Source organism: Octopus sinensis, linkage group LG11, assembly GCF_006345805.1.
Source record: "Octopus sinensis linkage group LG11, ASM634580v1, whole genome shotgun sequence".
Lineage (NCBI taxonomy): Eukaryota > Metazoa > Mollusca > Cephalopoda > Octopoda > Octopodidae > Octopus > Octopus sinensis.
This window is the reverse complement of record NC_043007.1, coordinates 45527726-45546577: the sequence shown is the minus strand read 5'-3', so window position 1 is coordinate 45546577 and position 18852 is coordinate 45527726. Positions and strand designations below refer to the sequence as shown.

General features: G+C 35.5%; 1 protein-coding gene across 7 annotated transcripts in view; it reads left to right on the top strand.

The window, feature by feature from the left end:
• The window catches only part of LOC115217118 (gonadotropin-releasing hormone II receptor-like), a 583545-nt gene that overhangs the window by 58814 nt on the left and 505879 nt on the right, over positions 1–18852 (top strand). The window lies entirely within an intron of this gene.

Genomic DNA, 18852 nt, shown 5'->3' with positions numbered 1-18852 from the left:
TGTAACCGGTGTTTTTGCGTTTGGATTAGATAGATAGATAGATAGATAGATAGATAGATAGATAGATAGATAGATAGATAGATAGATAGATAGATAGATAGATAGTGCGTGTTTGCGCACGCGTGTATGCATGTGTGTGTACTTATGTATAATTACACAGATATTTGTATAGGTGTGAAGCTATATTTTCAAATCTTGTCATACTGTTGTAACAACTTTGCGCTTTTTATTGCTAAAGTTTTTTCGTGAATTATTAGTTCTTTTGTTTTGGTAGTCAATTAACGTTTCATGACATTCTCGGTCTTATTATCTGATTCAATTGATACGAATTGTATATTGTTGTGATGTTTCATAAAAATATTGATATAATCAATAAAAACCGTAATAACCGGTTCCCAAATAGCGGATTGGTTAATTCCTGGCAAATTTCATAGTTTATTTCACGTGTTATATATCCGTGTATTAATAGTTGGGTTCGTATTTTATTACTATTAATATTTCCTATATTATTGTTATTAGGGCGGCGAGGTGGCAGAACCGTTAGCACACTGGGCAAAATGCTTAACAGTATTTCGTCCGTCTTTATGTTCAAATTCAACCAATGTCTACTTTGCCTTTGATCACTTTCGGGTCGGTAAACCGAGTTCCAGTTGATCAATGGGATTGGTGTAATCGATTCATTCTCTTCCCTGAAATTGCTGGACTTGTCCCAAATTTGGAATAACTATCATTATTAATAATGCCAATGTTACGGTTATTAAGGTGGCCAATAGACATTACAGGTAGCACGTCGGGCAAAATGCTTATCGGAATTTCATCAGTCCATACGTTCTGAGTTAACATTCCGATAAGGTCGACTTTGCCTCTTATCATTTCGGGGTTGATAAAATAAGTATCACTTGGGGTCGATATAACCTTGCTGGCGTTGCGCCAAAATTTGAAACCAATACTCTGTAAAACTTTGTTTTATGCACTGAATTGCAATCTGCTGCGGTGTTACATGAGAATAACAAGAAGGTAATAGAATTCTAAATGTCTAAGTATTCTAAATACGTAAAGATTTCAGAACATATTTATGTTTGTAAAGTTAAAAAAACAGAAATAAGGAACACAACAACATATTGCTTAACAGGGAAAATTAAATTCACTTCGCTTCACAGGATCTGAACAATAGCGACATATATATATATTTATATATACTCAGGGTGAGTGAAAAGTAAGTAGGCATAAAAATTGGTAATAAAATCCATCTTCCTTTTACAAATTCATTGAAAAAAATTACACAAGTTCTTTATTACACGGGGAAATGAAAATAAATCTTCATATTTCAATCAGTTTCCTCAAACAGACAGGGATGAAATGAACAACCTTCTGAAGGACATCGTTTGGGATATCATTGAGAACCTCCTGAGTCCGTGTCTCCAAGTCCTCCAGTGTGCGAGAATTTATCTGGTACATCTCTTTTGTGTAACCATAAAGGTAATAATTATATGGAGTGAGACCTGACCTTCTTGGAGTTCTGGACTTCTGCGGTCACACGCTTCAGGTTTTAGCTCCTGCATGTAATGGGATTTCCACGGACGAAAATTCAATTCTTTATACAATACCGTACGTATTGTGTGTTTTGTAAATCCATTTTCACGAGCTGCTTGACGAGTTCATTTTTTCGGGTTGCGATTCAACATTTCATGCAATGTTGCCACGTTCTCTGCTGATCGGGATGTGGTTGGATGGCCACTTCTTCGTTTCCAGAGCCTGTGGTTATCAGCTTTGCATGACAACTTTTTATCGTCTCAGGACATAGTATTGCATGCTTACCATTCCATGCACGCCACCATCTCTGAAGTAAAACAATGGAATTCTACACTTCATGGCATGCTACTATCAGCTCGCTCCTCAACAGTCAAGCGACCAGCAATCTCGTAAATAAGAAATAAAGCAATAAGAAAATAAAAAGTCCCCATTAGTGTTGTCTGTTTAAAAATGTTTTCGTCATGACTTCAGTGATACTAAAACTTCTAAAAGCAATTTCTAATACCTAGTTACTTTCCACCCATCCTGTATATATAATAAATACCGTACGACCAATACAACGTACACATTTAGATTAGCCCTTAAGCTATTGAAATACTCATGAGGGTTAAATTCTCTGTATAGATAACCTCAATATTTCACTGGATTTACTTCGGTACCCATGATATTTATTCGACTAAAGGTGTTGTTTACAAGTTAATTCGACCCAACTTGATGCTAGTCATTTAAGTATATGATTCATTTGACTCCTTAATATTACACACAGACACACACACACACTCACACACACACACCACACACACACACACATACACACACACACGCACACACACTAACACACACACACACATATATATGAGTATGTATATTTGTATGTATTGGACTATTCTATTCATTCTCTCCCGACACTTTTTCCTCTTTCTAACGAAGTGCTATGCTCGAAACTTCACCCTTACCTCCTGTTTTCATCTGAAACTTTATCTGAGTGTCAGTTCAATATCATATTTACTATGTACATCCTTTTGAACTTTTGTCGTTTTTCATGTTTTTGTCTGTATTTATGATTTGCCCATATATGTGTGTGTGTGGTGTGTATGTATGTGTGTGTGTGTGTGTGTGTGTGTGTGCATGTGCGTATATACAGATTCACACATACGGCGAGTAATCTGCTGTTCGGAATTATGAGCAAATACGTGTACAAAGCACAAATAAATGTTGAGTTATATGGTATTAGCAAAGCCGCCAAAATTCAAAAGTGCCACTCCTGCTCACCTAACTGTTGAGGCAATAAATTAGCCACGACAGGAAACACTGAAGAACGTTCAATACCGTTTCCAATAATCCGAAGTTTAGCAATTCATCTACTTTTTACTCCGGAGAAACAAACAAATAAAATAACCCTTTCTAATCTATAATCTCCCAAATCAATCCACTTAATCAGTGACTCATTAAATAAGTAGATAATCCACTAAATAAATGGATATTGCAGAGAAGTTGTGTGGTAAGAAGCTTACTTCTCTGCCACATGGTCCAGAGTTCAGTCCTCCGGTTTGGAAACTTAGGAAAGTATTTTCTGTTATAGTCTCAGCCCGACCAAAATCTTTATTGGATTTGGTAGAATGAAATTAAAAGAAGCCTGTCGTACATATATATGTATGTATATCTATGTGTGCGTGTCTTTCTGCCTGTGTTAGTCGCCCAACCATCGGTGTTGGTATGTTTGCATCCCCGTTTAAAAAAATAAGTACAGGGGTCGATTCGATCGACTAAAAATATAATGCTGCACTCCAGCATGGCTGAAGTCTAATGGCTGAAAAAGGAAAATATAAGAAAAGAAAAGATACTTTTAAACAGTTAGTCTACACACTCCATAATAAAAACAACTAATCTGCCAAGAAGCATCATGTAACGCCGGAAGTTCTCTTTCGTGGTGTACCAAATAATCTATGCGCCCACACGAATGATACGGTTTGGTGTCATTCATTCGAATCCATATTAATGATTTCTTGCATGGTTAACTTTGCAAATAAAGTTATTTTTAAATACAGCCTCACTATATATAAAAGTTATGTTGGTGACAAGTATTTCAGACAACCAGTAATTATGTGGTTATTTGTTTAAGACCAAATGTTTTACCAAACAAAGCAAACTTTTTAATGAAAATTTGGATATCGGAGAATTTCATACTCTGTAATAAAGATTGTTTCGTTTTACAAGTATAAGTTCTTTTTTTTATTTTTTACATTTTTGTTTTAGCTATCGATTTTTTTTTGTCAAATCACACATATAGACACATATACACAGATATACACAAACACATACAAACAAAAAGATACACACACATACACATAATTAAAATCATAACACAATGTACTAAATTTATTCGCCAATTCTTTCTTGAGAGGTCAAAAATTTGGACTCTTCGAGAAAAGAATTAAAAGTGTATCTGACCTTATTCTGTTTCCACTTGACAAATACGCACACGCAGAAACAGACACAGACATATTTAATTACTCGGATTTATAGATGTGTGTGTGCGCGCGTGTGTGTGTGTGAGAGAGAGAGAGAGAGAGAGAAAATGTGTGTGTGTTTTTGTGTGTTTGTGTGTGTGCGTGTTTGTGTGCCTATGTTCGTGTGTGTGTGTATGTATGTGTGCGTGTTTGTGTGTTTCTCTCTGCACCCGTGTGTGAATGAATGGAGAAGAGAAAGAAAGAAATGCTCAACACGTTTGGTTGGAGCTATTTGTTATTAATTCCAGTTTGACTCCGCGCCCCATCACTTTATGTTTCGTAAGCGCAGGACACGCTTACATCATCTGATTTCCTGAAACATATAGGTATCATAGACCTACGAATCTTTGAGTACCATGGAGGTAGGTCAAACTGTTATATAAAATGTGTGTATGTCTCCGTGTACCCGTGCGTACGCGTGCGAGTGTGTGTATGTCGGGAGTTGAATGGTTTGAAAATATCCCATAATAACTGTATAACCTCTTCTTTGAAGAAGAGTTTGCCTATGTAGATTTTAATTTTATTTACGTATCAATTAATGCCTAAATTGAAGTCCTAAGATCCCACCATCGAATACATTAAGATAGTTGAAATGTAGCCGATGTACTACAACCGGATTTACTAATTAAATTTACGGTGTCCAAATCAGCTTTCACTTGTAGGACATCGTGAGAATACGTTTGAATAAGAAGTGTTTGTATATGAAATCATTTCAATGTCTATGTGCTTCAAGTGTCACAGTTGGAGATCATTCAGTAAAATTACCTACGTCCTCAGAGAAGAGACATCTTGTCCTGCAATAATAAACATTACTTCAAGACAGAAACTGATCAAATTTTGGCACAACACCGGGAATTTCGAGAAAGGGGCGGGTCGATTACATCGACTCCAGTGCCCAATTGGCATTTAATTTATCGACCTCAAAAGGCAAAGTCGACCTTGACAGAATTTGAATTCGGAACGTAAGAACGGACGAAATGCCAGAACGCATTTTGCTAGGCGTACTATTTTGCTAGCTAGCGGCCTTAGTCAATAATAATAATAATAACAATAACAATAACAATAATAATAATAATAATAATAATAATTAACTGATTGGAAGTGTTATCATGTACATTGTTTTGTCTTGGTATAAAAGATGGGCTACAGCAAATATTCTGCTCAATACCACAGATTTGCTTGTCAGTTGTTTGACCTTAACCAGTTGAGCATGTCCCTTAGTGGCTGACGATATGTGCATCTCTGATCACGAGCAGAAGTAGTGGGGGAGCATCATAGCCATGTGATGAGAAGGATTCTTTGGGGTTTGAATAATTCACCTCTGGAAACATGGGTGTTTCGTTCAACGTCCTTAAAGAACCCTTATTCAGGGACCTTTTGAGCGGGATGGGTTACTCGATCTGAAGAAAATTCTAACTGGGCTCCACCTGCAAGGTCATGTGCTGTTTATCTTGATATGAGATCACCATGTCGCGCACATATGGTTGTGATGCATGTACCTGGTGTGCCCTTATCAGACGGGTAGTCATGATTGGTATACTGGGCTTCGTATATTTTACCCCAGTGTCACTTTGATGGCATGCTCTGCTCGCTCACTCAATAATAATAATAATAATAATCATAATAATAATAATAACAGCAACAGCAGCAACAATAATAGTCCTGTCTATTATAGGTACAACACCTGAAATTTCGCGGGTGAGGAGCAGTCGATTACATCGACCCCAGTTCTTGAGTGCTAGTTATTTCATCGACCCCGAAAGATGAGAGGCAAAGTCGACCTCGGCGGAATTTGAACTCAGAATACAGCGACGGCCAACATACCTCTAAGCACTTCGTCCATCGTGCTAACGCTTCTGCCAGTTCGCTGCCTTAATAATAACAATAATAATAGTTTCAAATTTTGGCACAAGGCCAATAATTTCATGAGGAGGGTGTAAGTCGAATACATCGACCACAGCACTCAACTGGTATTTGTTTTATGAACTCCGAAAAAGATTGAAAGCAAAGTCGACCTCCGCAGAATTTGAACGCAGAACGCAAAGACGAACGAAATGCCACTAAACATTTTGATCGGCGTGCAACAATTCTTTTCTACTCTAGGCACAAGGCCCTACATTTTTGGGAAGGGGGACAGTCGATTAAATCAATCCAATACGCAACAGGTATTTAATTTATCGGCCCCAAAAGGATGAAAGGCAAAGTCCACCTCGGCGAAATTTGAACTCAGAACGTATAGACAGACGAAATACCACTAAGCATTTCGCCCGGCGTAATAACGTTTCTTATTTCTTTATTGCCCACAAGGGGCTAAACATATAGGGGACAAACAAGGACAAATGCAGGGATTAAGCCGATTACATCAACAATTCTGCCACCTCGCCGCTTTCTTTAATACAGATATCAGTGGAAACAGTTGTTACCAATAACCAGTAGTTTATATAAAACGAATCATAGCAGTTCCTAATCACCCAACAGAAGCGTATCAATGATTTTAATGTTTACAAAATGGATCTAACTTTATTGATTTCGGAAGTTTACATTCATTTCTTGCAGCATTTATTAATTTTTCACCTCGCAGTAATGTTCTGCAATATATTAACTTTTATTTTATTTTCTTTCTAGAAATATCCATCACTCTAAAATTGCTTTTTTGTTTAAAAAAAAATCAGTAAACGTTTTACTTCTTAAAATATTTGTAGTTTTGCCTGAAGTGGACAACATTATGTTGTTGAGAGAGGAGACTTAGAGATTAGAGGAAAATATTTCATACTGACGACGGAAACAGAAAAAAAATGTCATTTATGGGATGGAACTAATAAAAGGATAAAAAGGTTAAGCGATAGAAAATAAGAATGCGTACGTGTAAGTATGTATGTATATATATATATATATACGTATATGTGTGTATGTATGTATATATATATATATATATATATATATATATATATATATATATATACATATATATGTGTGTATATGCATACACACACACACACATATATATAAATATATGTATATATGTGTAAATATATATCTATATATCTATATACTGATTCATACACAAATACATAAATACATGCATGCATAATTACATACATACATACATACATACATACATACATACATACATACATACATACATATATACATATATACATATATTTTAGAGTCTTTGTTTTCCAAAGATTTATGAGTGCAAACTATAGTAATTTCAATTTTGCTTTCCCCTCGTATATTATTCTTACTGAACGAATAGTTCATTAGAAGTACTTCAGCCTGGTAAATCATTTAACTTATGTTTTCAGTAATATACACACACGCACACACACACACACACATACACACACACACACACACACACACACACACACACACACACACACACGCACACACACGCACATACACACACACACACACACACCACACATATATATATATTCACACACATATATATATAAATGCCATTATATTACATTATATTTAGTTATTTATTGTAATTTTCTGGTTTCACAAAATCATTCGATTACTATGTAAGAAGCATTAGAAATTTCCTAGCAAACACATAATCTCTTTTATATTTTTTACATTTCAGTACATTAACATTGATTTATGATTGCTCTGGAGCATACAAATTAGGAATCTATTGAAATCTTATAAGAGAATTAAATCTCCTCTAATTATGTTACCCCTCAATATATATTTTTCTACTTACATTTTGTAATAGTGATTTCTTTTTATCTTATTGACTGGACTGATCAAATACCATAACATCCGATGTGTTTAACCATTTCCATTTTAGAAGAGGTACTGTGTATATTTTTTAGCTTAGCAGACTCATGGTATATCTGGAAGAGATTTTATTTAAATGACATTCTTAAACATCGAGGAAAGCCACTTAGAAATGAAGACGAATGGAACGAGTTTACTTTAGATTTGAAAGAGTTCAGGTTAAAATAAGGAGTAAAACATGAGATTGAAGAAGGACTTTGAGAGATTTTTAAAAAAGCTACAGTCGTAGAAAGACTTCCTTCTTCGTAGAAGCACAGCAGCATTTAGATGAAGACTGTATCAGTTTTGAGTCAGGTGAGATGGCACAAAATGATCTGGAACTAAGAGAAAGAGCCCTTTATGCGGTAGTAACGACAGAAAAGACTAAGTCTGATAAGTCTGGCGGCGTCAGGTCCCAGTAACAGTGGTTGCTGAGTTGAAGCAAAAGAGAGATCAGTCACATTAGAGACTTGTCTCTTAACCCAGAGAGGAGATCCAAGTGACAAGATGGAGCAATCTCCCATATATAACAACAGCATTCCATACAAAGACGGGTTGTAGGCTTATAAGGATACAATATGGCCTCGGATGTAAAGTAGTCCTTTGATATGTTCGGAGATTGCATTCTCGTAGTTTGCTGATTTAAGCAGATCACAGGTTATACTATAACAGCAGGAACAACATGACACACTAAATAGGTTATAACATGTTCAGAGTAAAGCATTGCAGCAATTTCAATTAACTACAGCATGTCAATGTGTGAATTATGATCCTTGGTTAGATCGAAGCATTAAGTTATTTGAACGCCTATCAAAAAGCCTGCCTAATCCTTTCATACATTGTGCAATATATCTGCTTTATTAGAACTGTCATGCCGGGTACGTACGAATAACTACAAAGGCAAGAAAAGAATCTCACAGTACATATTTCTCTCACATTCTGGTGTAGGCGCTACAGACGCCAGTAATGAGTATTTCAATTGACGGATTGGGAATCAAAAAATTATTTGATTGTCTATATTTACAGTCAATTAGAAAAACATTAATGAATATTGATTTCTTTTGAGGAGACACAATGGAAATACTTTTGCCTGAAAGTTATGCATTCACTCCTTGACCATTTATTTAGGTTACTCTCAGAATATTTTTTTATTGTATAGGACCCAGTCAACAGAAATTTAATATATAAACGAACTAGCAGTATCGCCCGGCGTTGCTCAGGTTTGTAAGGGAAATAACTATAAAGCATTTTTAGAGAGTTATAGCCAAAAAATAGCAAAAAAATGGAAAAAAATGATGGTAAATTTTTTTTTGAGAGTTAAAAAAGGATGGAGTTGCGTCCCCTAGACAGTTTGTGGTTCGTGTTTCTGATTCTCGACCCCATGTCGAATTTATCGATTTTTTTCAGAACTGGGGAAACTTTTCAAAATTTTGGCTGCGTTAGTTTTGAATTATGACATTGGGCTATGTGTGTGTCAAGTTTCATCAGAATCGGTTGAAAGCCGTGGTCAGGGTGAGGGTACAAGCAAACAGACACACAGAAACACGCACAGACAAACTGCCGTTTATATATAGAGAGATAATAAATCACTTTGATCACTATTACCTTGATTTGTGTATTTGTGTATTTCACAAAGTTGAAGATATTGGAATCAGTTCCGCAGCTTCCTTGTTGCAAACGTTGTTTTCTGCATGCATTAATTTTGCAGATGTTTAGATTGGACAACGGCTGATTCAATCGCATCAGCCTAGAAGGATACGCAAGAAACCCTTCCTACCGATCTCACCTACCTCATCTAACGTGATATTAAATGCCCTGCTCTGCTTGATATACATTCTGCGCAGCATTCTCTGAAAACGGTAGGGCTTCTGGAAAATAGCAAACTAGAGAAACCTGTGACATTTCCAAAGAGCGACTGTGGCGGCCATCTTAGCGGATACCTTAGCGTACTCAGCTTCAACACACAATTTCATATACAAATGCACATACTTTCCAAAATATCGACCATTATGTATACACCTTTTCCAAGACAATAGTACAGACACAGCTATAGATATTCTCCAGTAAAAAATCGCAAAGCACACACTACCACATACACAACTACACATATATTACTTGACATGCTGATACAAACTGTACAACACATTCGCAATTGCAAACACTCACACTAAAATATAGACTTATACAAAACTATACAAACAACTACACACACTCACACACACACAAGCACACATACAAAACTACACACACATACGGCGCAATACTTACTCAACTACACATATACACACCATTGCGAGCGTATTAGGCAGATTCTTTGCCGTCGATTGACTTGCTAGAAATACCAGCTAAATTTATTTGAAATCACACTCTGCTGTCTTCGAAAATGGATAAGTGCACTGGATAATGTCCTGGTCATATGTAAAAAGATGCAATGCTCATAACTGAAATCACTTTTATTATCGGTTCCCTCACTCCGACGTGATCTGCTTTGAACCTACACCAGTAACCACGCATACATACATACCACTAAACACAATTATATAAACATCTAACTGCATTCTCAGCATATCTTAGTATACACAATACAATAGATACATCGTCAATTCTCAGCCTTATATGCATATATCATATCTATCTATCTATTTATCTATCTATCTATCTATCTATCTATCTATCTATCTATCTATCTATCTATCTATCTATCTATCTATCTACTATCTATCTATCTATCTATCTATCTATCTGATTAACTAAAGAGACAAAATATGTTTTATTATGCTTATTATGTTTATATACAGGGATCTAGTTGCGAGTCAGAAATTTCCTGTGTTTATCGGAGCGGTGTCAACTCTAAAGTTGTACCCTGTGAAATTTGTAGTTTAGCGTCTGACCAGTTCATTGTAGGTTTCTAAAGAAACAGAAATAACTAATAAAATCAACGTGTATAATCTTACTGTTTCTTTTGTCTCTTCATTGTTTGTGTATGTGAAAAGGGGTCGTCGTCTGTATCCAAAACTCCAAAGTTGTGTAGCGTTTTCTTGCTTGGATTTGTAAACTACGATCAGAATAACACTGGTTAACAAAGAATTTATCCCAAGGAAAAGAATACCTGTATCTTATACGCTTTTGCACGCATAATTCAAAAATAATGTCAAATTATCTTTATTACCCACAGTTTCTCTGTTCCCCATATATCCATTTTAGTTCCTGTTACATGGGCTAAATTTCAGTTAAGCTGTTGAAATGTGAAGAAATACTTCTAATTTAAATTTTTATGAATAGAATTAACCTAATGCAATCATAAATCCAGATATCTGAGTCAATGAGTCCCAAAAATATATGAAATGAAAAATATGTAAAAATACTGACATACAAAAAGAGTACAGAAAAATACTAACACGCAGAAGCACGGAAAAATATGTAATATACTAACACAAAAAAATTTAAACAAAACACGCGGGTGAAAAGAATCTCGTGGTTTGAAGATTCAAGTGTGAAAAATTAACGTAGACGACAGCAGCACAAACAACAGTGAACCACAACACAGTGTGCAGTCGTCATGGTAACAAGCTGCTAATGCCACACTGTCTGCCGATTGGCTAAAATTACCCAAATTTCTCAACTTTAATTCCAAATAACATCAGATTCTTTAATTTATGAGATAAATAAATTGGTTGATCGTAATCAAAATTCAAAGCTGCATCGATGCACCAAAATTGAAAGCAATCTGAACAAAATTAAGAGGGACTCATTTTGCGAATGAGGAAGACTAGATCCATATACAGTTATATATCTTGGTATATGACACTTTAGAATGCACTTTAGAATGTAACTAAAATATGCTAACAAAAAGTTACAGGTGGAAAACTAACGAGGCAGTAAAACCACATAGACCTAGATGGGAATGTATGCATGTCTGTATGTGTAAGTGTAAGTATATGCGTGCGTGCGTGTATACATATCTGTGTGTGTGTTTATATAGATATATAGATAGATAGATATATAGATAGATAGATGTGTATGTTTGTGTATATATATCTAGAACAGTGTGTGTGTATGTATATGTGTATGTGCGCACATGTAGGAGTGTTGGCATATGTATAGGTGTATGTACATGTGTGCGTGTGTACGTGCAGATGTATGTATATAAGTAGATATACGTGCTTGTGTGTGTCCAGTCATCTACCGTTGATGAATGTACCATCGACCCGACTTGATATAGATACAGAATGCATAAAATATGTCTACACCCTGCCCTAATCTTTAAAGTAACTCTGATGATAGACCTTTGTAGTTATCTTCCGACCATAAATTGTAGGAATTAAGACAGAAATTGGCCAAGTGGGCGGAGATGTCACGTCTCTCTATGGGTGTATGTGCGGATATGCGTATGTGTGAATGTATGTGTATATGCCTATACGCATCCCGACCAAGGTTAACAAGTAGACCAACCCTTTCGCCCTCTAGACACTTTCGCTTGTATATATATATTTGCTTTTTTCTTTTCTCTTCCTTCTTCTAGTACGATTTCCTTGTTTTAAACATAATGTAACTTAATCACCTCATTTGTCCATCTCCTGTTTACATAGGCTGCAGAAATTACTTTTTCTTTTTCTTTCATTCTTATCTATAGTTATATGTTTATACTAACAAATGTTTACCATTTTTGTTGTGGAAATTTAATAGCAATGAAAATTGTAGCAATGCTTCATTCCCTAACTCGACGGGAAAATAACACCATGGCCGCCCAAACTCAAGATCTTTACTGAGATACCACTTTATGTATATGTATGCAACACGTTGCAAGGAGTCCCATCCGTAAGGGACAGTAGCAGGATGGGTCGAAAGGATCGTCGTACAAAATAAAGATTAATAGTAAATCCATCTCCTGGTTACCTAATCAATTATTATTATTATTATTATTATTATTATTATTATTATTATTATTATTATTATTATTATTATTATTATTATTATTATTATTATTATATGTTTGACTTTTGCATTACATTTGCACAAGCTGGCTGCAAGTCTCACTCAGAGACCTCAAGAGACAACAAGTTGGACGTTTCACGAACGATAGCCTGTGGTCCTCGTTGATTTTTTTTTCTTCAAGCTATGTGACGTAATTAGCAAAGTACATTCCAGAAATACGAAACAATAAACTAGCAAAAATGAAAACTATAAAAAAATGTCAATCAGATTTTTCTGCAATATTTGATAATCAAGACGTCTATTTCAGAGGATGTGAACTGTGGAAGAAACTGACCTCATATTATAAATCTGAATGATATGTAGGCAGTCGTGTCACACATAGCTTTATAGTTTATCAACCATGATATTAATGATATATTTTGTTACTGTATTTCAGACTTTGTAAATCGTTGTTGTTGTTTTTGTTATTGATGATGATGACGATGATGATGATGACGATGATGATGATGACGATAATGATGATGATGATTGTTTTATTATTCTCATCTGTTGCTTTCGTTGTCATCGTCGCCTTTGTTGCTGTTTGATATGTTCCAGATTTCACCGGTTCGATCACTTATGTGTTTCAACACGTTACGATCCTGACAACCAAAGTGAATCAAGGACTAAAGACCTTCTGCTTAAGCGAAACTTCTCTAGAAACACATCTAGAAATAACAACCAAATACTGATCAATTACGTTTCTAAAATAGGATACATTGCATAATTAGCTTTAGAAAAAATGGGTCTGAAAAAAAGAATAAGAAATCGACAGCCACGTTCGAAACAGCTTCCTGCTAACACACACACACACACGCACACACACACACACACACACACACACACACTCACACGCGTACACACACACACGCACACACACACGCACACACACGCACACATATGTATATATGTATGTATGTATATATAAAGTATTTGAGGACATACATTTTTTGGGTCATTGCTGCATTTTTTGCAAACGCTGTATAATCTTTGTTTCAGAAAATAATAATGGCACACCTTCAACTTACTTAAGAAATGAAGGGGTATGCTGTTATTTTGGTTATAAAGGCTGAGCATAGCGATTTAGAAGATATCTTAAGTTTTAAAAGTTGCCAGATCTTTCATCTACAAAGGTTGTAAAGAGTTACATACTGAAGTATGGAAACGTATCACCAATATCAAAGCATAAAAAGCATTCTAAATGCTCTGAAATCATCAGAACACCTGAGAGTATCCAACAAGTTCAACAGAAAGTACTCTGTACTATCACACATGGCTTTAGAATCACAGGAATGGACGGCTGAAAATTTTCATGATCACATAGCCCCTAAGATTTGGTCTCCTAATTCCCCAGATCTCAACTATTGGACTTTTACATGTGGAGTGTTGTTGAGAGAGGGGTCAATGAACACACCCATAACACCAAAGATTCTTTGAAAGCTGCCATAGGTGGAAGTAATGTCCATAATAAATCAGGAGCACTTGATTCGAGCATATAGATGATTTCGTTCTCATATTGAAGCAGTTGTTGAAACTGAAAGTGGATTTATTGAATAACATTATTGAAAAGAAGCTTTATTTTCATACTCATAACATTTTTTGATAAAGTTATTATGTTATTATATATCTGTTTTTTATAAACATAAATCACATTTGTCCTTAGCTATCTAACACACCCTGTATGTATAAATATAGGGCGTGGTGAATGAACTATCCTCTAAATTACGCAATATTGAAAATAACACTGATGTCTCATTTTAAAAGATATATTTGTCAAAATTACATAAAAATATCTTGAAATACTAAAATGTAAATTTATTCAATAAAATTGCCATTGTCTTCAACCACGGCCTCCAGACAACTTTGGAATCTCCTGTAACTCTTCTGGACGGTCTCCTTGTTTAAGTTGGTGAATGCTGCCATAATTCTTGCTTTGAGTTCATCTTTGATGTTACAAGGAGTTTTGTTGGTCTCGTTCAACTGTACCCCATACATAATAAACAAGGGGGTTGCAGCCTTGTGAGTTAGGTATCCAGGTGTTAGGGGTGATATGATTACAGAAATTGTCTGACAGTCATGACTCACCTCTCCTGCTTCTGTGGCATGGGGAAGAGTCTTGTTGCCAGACACAGGGTCTTCCAGCAGCCACCCTCTTGACGCAGGGCAGTACTAGCTCCTCCAGGCACTTGATGAAGGTCTCTGTGTTGTGCGTGATGCTGCGTGGGAAGATGAATGGTGGACATTACTAGTGTGATAACTCCAAACATCATGATGATGACTTGGATGTGTTATTTTTGTCACTCTCGATACATGCACTGTTCTCAGATTGATTCCCAGTCACTCTGAAATGTTTGTATTGGACCTTCTTGTGTGAATGCCAAGCTGTACAGCATGTTGTTTCCAAATTTATGCGAGAGTGAATTGCGTCATGGTGCTGTTTTTGTCGCAAAAGGTACCCAAATGACACTACCATACTGTGTAGTCGACAAAGTCAAAAGCAAACAATGAGCATGCACGAAATTAAAAAATATAAAATGGCGACAATTTACCCATCACACCGGTATTTGTATATGTATGTATGTATGTATGTATGTATGTATGTATGTATGTAAGTATGTATCTAAGTATGTATACATGCATGTATGTATATTTATATAAATACATATATATGTACACTCAGTAATAGATACATAGACAGGCAGGCAGATATATAGACAGACAGACATACAGAAAGAAAGAAAGCTATCGAAGAAGCAAAAATGGAATTAATAGTTGTGAAAAATGCTTTGCAATAAATGATATTACATAAGGAGAGTGAAATAGAATTGTACAAGCAGGATGGAATTACAAATGAATACATTTGAAAGCTGCTTTTAAACAAAGGACATACTATTGATATATGACAGGCAACTGCGGCTCTCCAGCTACCATACGAAACGAAATACACTATTACAAATTAACATTACGCCAAAGGCAAAGTTGTGGTTATCTCAAAGTAAACCTTGAACGTGTAACATCAACCACATCCTCCGACACCTAAACTTTCACCTCCCTTCTTAACCTCACTTGGCAGCTGGAGTTAAAACTATTCTAGGAATCTCTGTTATGTTTATGTACTGATTATGTTATCAGTACAAAATGAAGGCCATCTACGTATCTAACAGCACTAGAGTGTGCTCCCGCACGTTGTGTGCATACGTACATATATACATGCATACAAATATACACACATACATACATACATACATACTTAAATACATGTATATATGTATACATGCATATATACATGTGTATGTGTATATATATATATATATATAAATATATATATATTGTATAGAGGGCATTATTAGACATAAATGCCACACGCTAAAGAGGGACATAAGTCATTACTACCAAAATTTAACTAATCATACCTAATGCAGTTCCCGAAGCAACACATTTAAAAAACTGAATTTAGTTCTATATCACCTGTGATTTCGCAATTAACGTACCAAATACGTCTTTTGTTCATCAGTAGGACAGATTCTGAACGCATCATAAATAAACAACCAACATACCTAGCGAAGTCAAACAGACATCTGCTCCCCTCGGCGAAGCACATGGAAATGTTTATTCATCATGTATTCGGTAAATGGCGGGCTCTTTCGAACTGCATGTCGGTAGGAAAATTTTTTCTTCAGAATAAATTTAACAATTGAGGATAAAATCTTAATCTTGTTAAGATTCCTTAAGATTTTATCCTCAATTGTTAAATTTATTCCGAAGAAAAACTTTTCCTACCGACATGCAGTTCGAAAGAGCCTGCCATTTACCCCAATTTTAGTGGGATGGGCTAGTCGCTCACACTGACCCCAGTACTTGATTTACTTAATTTATCGAGCCCGGAACGATGAAGCCAAAAACCTACCTCAGCAGAATTTGATCTTAGAACGTAAAGACGTATGAAATGCATTTTATCTTACGCGGTAACAATTCTGATTCTCGCCGCTGTTTAATAATATTAACCGATATGATAGTGGCAACCTGGGAGAATCGTTTGCGCGCCAGACGAAATGATTAGCGGCATTTCGTCCGTCTTCACATTATGCGTCATATTCCGCGCTCGACTTTCCCTTTCATCATTTCAGGGTTGATGAAATAAGTACCAGTTGAGTACTAGGGTCGACGTAATCGACATACACTTCCCACATATTTGTTGGCCTTGTGCCAAAATTTGAGATGTATCTTATTGGATATGAGGGGGAAAAATTACGGTAAGTTGATCTCGGTTGGATTTGAACTCAGAATGCACACTGCTGGAGCAATTGCAATAAGTCACGCTGCCAACAACGTTTGATGTAGAATCGACTCAGTTAACGTTGATTCTGCCTTCCATGCTTCCGGTTTCGATAAAATAAATTCCTGATAGAGATACGAGAGATATTATCCAACAGAATATGTGGCATTCTGCCCATGTAAAAACTTTTTTGTTAATTTTAAGTAGACGCCCTTGAATATAGGAATAATAGAAATGTGGACAGTGGTTCGTGGCATTCAGGTTCGTTGCTTCATGTGTAAGTTAAAATGTAGCTAATGTCAACAACACCCACACTCCCACATTTGTTACATTCCCACGCTGTTCCATCATTCTTTGTCGGTTATTCCAAATAAAAATTTTAATTATCTTCGTAATTCATTTACTATCTTTTGTTACCAGAACGTCTGTTGTTCGCGCTATGGACTTTAGATATTCGAAATGTTTGTAAGCAAGAACTGATTCCTCAATTTATTATTCTCAGAACTATGGCGTAAAATTACATCAACGTTCACCTGCGGCAGAAACCTTATTTATGAATGAGACTATAGAAAGTTACACATTCCATATTATTACTATGTACAAACTTCATCAGCTCCATTAAATATTCTAGTCTCTGCTGTACACATTTCAATGTAACTTGTTTTCTAATTTTACTTCATTAAGCATACAAAGTACACATAGAAAGAAACAAACATCACAGCTAGTTGTTAATGTAGAAACATGTACAGCTGATTTCTCCTTCAATTAGAATTAATAATACAATAAACCTCCTTGTCTTTATCAATTTGGATATCGACTAATAATTTACAAAAGGTAAGCATTGCGTTCCTCCATTCTTAGAACGGAGGCACCTTCTGTTGCAATATTCCAAAGTTTCTGTATTACTGCATTGCGTACATAATTGAATTTAATATAAATAAATTAAGCGTGTACATTCTGAAGAATTTCCTATTTTCATAGCAAAAGATATTAACCCAAATAGAAGAGATGAGATGTACTCCAAATGTCAAAAGAAGAATGTATTTCTGCAAAGGAATCAGACCTAAATAACTTCATTATATCGTTCTTTCAATTTTTTTTTTAAAAAGCATTCTATAGAAAGTCCCTTTGAAAATAACAACTGTTCATAACACAGTAGTATAGGTTCCACAAGAAACATTAAAAATGGAATTATGCAGTGAGTACAACTCCAATCATATTTGAAAAATCACAGCTATAAGACAACATGATCTGGAAAAACAAAATGCCGAGGGGAACAAAAAGTGTGGTATATAGCATTCAAACATGCAGTATATCCTAAAGTATCCAGAGAGGAAGTCTGAATAGCGTTAGAGTTAAGCACCATGTTAGGGACTACATGTTATGAATATTCAATCTTTCATTCGTTGAATTAAAAATAGGTATGTTCATTCACACACACTCATACACACACACATACGCACAAACACACTCACGCACGCACACACATGAACATATATATATATATATATATATATATATATATATATATATATATATATTATATATATATATATATATATAATATATATATAATATAAATTGGACATGGGCGATCGTTGTATTCTTTCTTGTCTTGAGGTTCACAACCAAACGGCTGGGTGGATTCGCGTGAAAAACGGCACACATGTGGAGACGGATACATAAATTGGAATGTAGTTTGTATTTTTTCGTAGCTCCCATAGTTACCGAGAAAATCGATTATGCTTAACCGAAAACGATCACAGCCACATCATCCAAACAGACCGA